The sequence below is a fragment of the Triticum aestivum genome, unplaced genomic scaffold (genome assembly GCF_018294505.1).
Source record: "Triticum aestivum cultivar Chinese Spring unplaced genomic scaffold, IWGSC CS RefSeq v2.1 scaffold106233, whole genome shotgun sequence".
Taxonomy (NCBI): domain Eukaryota; kingdom Viridiplantae; phylum Streptophyta; class Magnoliopsida; order Poales; family Poaceae; genus Triticum; species Triticum aestivum.
In genome coordinates, this window is record NW_025237256.1 from 1 (window position 1) to 3,652 (window position 3,652).

The 3,652-nt window shown below is 52.1% G+C and overlaps 8 non-coding genes across 8 annotated transcripts; all 8 read left to right on the top strand.

Moving 5' to 3' along the window:
• Positions 1-309: 309 nt before the first annotated feature.
• LOC123176522 (5S ribosomal RNA) lies at positions 310-428 on the top strand. The gene has a single exon (XR_006488552.1). It is a non-coding gene; the product is annotated as a 5S ribosomal RNA (ribosomal RNA).
• Positions 429-725: 297 nt separating this feature from the next.
• Positions 726-844, top strand: LOC123176515 (5S ribosomal RNA). The gene has a single exon (XR_006488546.1). It is a non-coding gene; the product is annotated as a 5S ribosomal RNA (ribosomal RNA).
• A 296-nt stretch (positions 845-1,140) lies between these two features.
• On the top strand, positions 1,141-1,259 carry LOC123176514 (5S ribosomal RNA). The gene has a single exon (XR_006488545.1). It is a non-coding gene; the product is annotated as a 5S ribosomal RNA (ribosomal RNA).
• Positions 1,260-1,556: 297 nt separating this feature from the next.
• LOC123176521 (5S ribosomal RNA) lies at positions 1,557-1,675 on the top strand. The gene has a single exon (XR_006488551.1). It is a non-coding gene; the product is annotated as a 5S ribosomal RNA (ribosomal RNA).
• A 297-nt stretch (positions 1,676-1,972) lies between these two features.
• Positions 1,973-2,091, top strand: LOC123176519 (5S ribosomal RNA). The gene has a single exon (XR_006488550.1). It is a non-coding gene; the product is annotated as a 5S ribosomal RNA (ribosomal RNA).
• Positions 2,092-2,388: 297 nt separating this feature from the next.
• Positions 2,389-2,507, top strand: LOC123176523 (5S ribosomal RNA). The gene has a single exon (XR_006488553.1). It is a non-coding gene; the product is annotated as a 5S ribosomal RNA (ribosomal RNA).
• Positions 2,508-2,804: 297 nt separating this feature from the next.
• On the top strand, positions 2,805-2,923 carry LOC123176524 (5S ribosomal RNA). Its single transcript, XR_006488554.1, has one exon. It is a non-coding gene; the product is annotated as a 5S ribosomal RNA (ribosomal RNA).
• Positions 2,924-3,220: 297 nt separating this feature from the next.
• On the top strand, positions 3,221-3,339 carry LOC123176517 (5S ribosomal RNA). The gene has a single exon (XR_006488548.1). It is a non-coding gene; the product is annotated as a 5S ribosomal RNA (ribosomal RNA).
• Positions 3,340-3,652: the final 313 nt, after the last annotated feature.

The window sequence follows — 3,652 nt, forward strand, 5'->3', positions numbered from 1 at the left end:
GTGTTGCATTCCCTTTTTAATTTTTTTCGCGCCGCTTGCAAAACAAAACGCACGTGTAAGTAATATATTTACCGTGTTTTATTATTTTGCACGAGTGCGGTAAGTCATAGCTGGGTGCTCACGATTCACGGGTCCAGCGTCGGCGTTGTGGCGCGGCAAGCGTGCACTGGTGCGGTTGAGAGGGAGGGGTGGAAACCGCGTTAAACTCGTCTCCGTAGTTGAGAGGGAGCGGCCAAAGCAATGTACAATCGTCTTTGTAGTGGAGCTGGGAGGGGCAAGGATAAGGGACGAAGACCGGGGTAACATGTCGGATGCGATCATACCAGCACTAAAGCACCGGATCCCATCAGAACTCCGAAGTTAAGCGTGCTTGGGCGAGAGTAGTACTAGGATGGGCGACCTCCTGGGAAGTCCTCGTGTTGCATTCCCTTTTTAATTTTTTTCGCGCCGCTTGCAAAACAAAACGCACGTGTAAGTAATATATTTACCATCTTTTATTATTTTGCACGAGTGCGGTAAGTCATAGCTGGGTGCTCACGATTCACGGGTCCAGCGTCGGCGTTGTGGCGCGGCAAGCGTGCACTGGTGCGGTTGAGAGGGAGGGGTGGAAACCGCGTTAAACTCGTCTCCGTAGTTGAGAGGGAGCGGCCAAAGCAATGTACAATCGTCTTTGTAGTGGAGCTGGGAGGGGCAAGGATAAGGGACGAAGACCGGGGTAACATGTCGGATGCGATCATACCAGCACTAAAGCACCGGATCCCATCAGAACTCCGAAGTTAAGCGGGCTTGGGCGAGAGTAGTACTAGGATGGGTGACCTCCTGGGAAGTCCTCGTGTTGCATTCCCTTTTTAATTTGTTTCGCGCCGCTTGCAAAACAAAACGCACGTGTAAGTAATATATTTACCGTGTTTTATTGTTTTGCACGAGTGCGGTAAGTCATATCTGGGTGCTCACGATTCACGGGTCCAGCGTCGGCGTTGTGGCGCGGCAAGCGTGCACTGGTGCGGTTGAGAGGGAGGGGTGGAAACCGCGTTAAACTCGTCTCGTAGTTGAGAGGGAGCGGCCAAAGCAATGTACAATCGTCCTTGTAGTGGAGCTGGGAGGGGCAAGGATAAGGGACGAAGACCGGGGTAACATGTCGGATGCGATCATACCAGCACTAAAGCACCGGATCCCATCAGAACTCCGAAGTTAAGCGTGCTTGGGCGAGAGTAGTACTAGGATGGGTGACCTCCTGGGAAGTCCTCGTGTTGCATTCCCTTTTTAATTTTTTTCGCGCCGCTTGCAAAACAAAACGCACGTGTAAGTAATATATTTACCGTGTTTTATTATTTTGCACGAGTGCGGTAAGTCATAGCTGGGTGCTCACGATTCACGGGTCCAGCGTCGGCGTTGTGGCGCGGCAAGCGTGCACTGGTGCGGTTGAGAGGGAGGGGTGGAAACCGCGTTAAACTCGTCTCCGCAGTTGAGAGGGAGCGGCCAAAGCAATGTACAATCGTCTTTGTAGTGGAGCTGGGAGGGGCAAGGATAAGGGACGAAGACCGGGGTAACATGTCGGATGCGATCATACCAGCACTAAAGCACCGGATCCCATCAGAACTCCGAAGTTAAGCGTGCTTGGGCGAGAGTAGTACTAGGATGGGTGACCTCCTGGGAAGTCCTCGTGTTGCATTCCCTTTTTAATTTTTTTCGCGCCGCTTGCAAAACAAAACGCACGTGTAAGTAATATATTTACCGTGTTTTATTATTTTGCACGAGTGCGGTAAGTCATAGCTGGGTGCTCATGATTCACGGGTCCAGCGTCGGCGTTGTGGCGCGGCAAGCGTGCACTGGTGCGGTTGAGAGGGAGGGGTGGAAACCGCGTTAAACTCGTCTCCGTAGTTGAGAGGGAGCGGCCAAAGCAATGTACAATCGTCTTTGTAGTGGAGCTGGGAGGGGCAAGGATAAGGGACGAAGACCGGGGTAACATGTCGGATGCGATCATACCAGCACTAAAGCACCGGATCCCATCAAAACTCCGAAGTTAAGCGTGCTTGGGCGAGAGTAGTACTAGGATGGGTGACTTCCTGGGAAGTCCTCGTGTTGCATTCCCTTTTTAATTTTTTTCGCGCCGCTTGCAAAACAAAACGCACGTGTAAGTAATATATTTACCGTGTTTTATTATTTTGCACGAGTGCGGTAAGTCATAGCTGGGTGCTCACGATTCACGGGTCCAGCGTCGGCGTTGTGGCGCGGCAAGCGTGCACTGGTGCGGTTGAGAGGGAGGGGTGGAAACCGCGTTAAACTCGTCTCCGTAGTTGAGAGGGAGCGGCCAAAGCAATGTACAATCGTCTTTGTAGTGGAGCTGGGAGGGGCAAGGATAAGGGACGAAGACCGGGGTAACATGTCGGATGCGATCATACCAGCACTAAAGCACCGGATCTCATCAGAACTCCGAAGTTAAGCGTGCTTGGGCGAGAGTAGTACTAGGATGGGTGACCTCCTGGGAAGTCCTCGTGTTGCATTCCCTTTTTAATTTTTTTCGCGCCGCTTGCAAACCAAAACGCACGTGTAAGTAATATATTTACCGTGTTTTATTATTTTGCACGAGTGCGGTAAGTCATAGCTGGGTGCTCACGATTCACGGGTCCAGCGTCGGCGTTGTGGCGCGGCAAGCGTGCACTGGTGCGGTTGAGAGGGAGGGGTGGAAACCGCGTTAAACTCGTCTCCGTAGTTGAGAGGGAGCGGCCAAAGCAATGTACAATCGTCTTTGTAGTGGAGCTGGGAGGGGCAAGGATAAGGGACGAAGACCGGGGTAACATGTCGGATGCGATCATACCAGCACTAAAGCACCGGATCCCATTAGAACTCCGAAGTTAAGCGTGCTTGGGCGAGAGTAGTACTAGGATGGGCGACCTCCTGGGAAGTCCTCGTGTTGCATTCCCTTTTTAATTTTTTTCGCGCCGCTTGCAAAACAAAACGCACGTGTAAGTAATATATTTACCATGTTTTATTATTTTGCACGAGTGCGGTAAGTCATAGCTGGGTGCTCACGATTCACGGGTCCAGCGTCGGCGTTGTGGCGCGGCAAGCGTGCACTGGTGCGGTTGAGAGGGAGGGGTGGAAACCGCGTTAAACTCGTCTCCGTAGTTGAGAGGGAGCGGCCAAAGCAATGTACAATCGTCTTTGTAGTGGAGCTGGGAGGGGCAAGGATAAGGGACGAAGACCGGGGTAACATGTCGGATGCGATCATACCAGCACTAAAGCACTGGATCCCATCAGAACTCCGAAGTTAAGCGGGCTTGGGCGAGAGTAGTACTAGGATGGGTGACCTCCTGGGAAGTCCTCGTGTTGCATTCCCTTTTTAATTTGTTTCGCGCCGCTTGCAAAACAAAACACACGTGTAAGTAATATATTTACCGTGTTTTATTATTTTGCACGAGTGCGGTAAGTCATAGCTGGGTGCTCACGATTCACGGGTCCAGCGTCGGCGTTGTGGCGCGGCAAGCGTGCACTGGTGCGGGTGAGAGGGAGGGGTGGAAACCGCGTTAAACTCGTCTCCGTAGTTGAGAGGGAGCGGCCAAAGCAATGTACAATCGTCTTTGTAGTGGAGCTGGGAGGGGCAAGGATAAGGGACGAAGACCGGGGTAACATGTCGGATGCGATCATACCA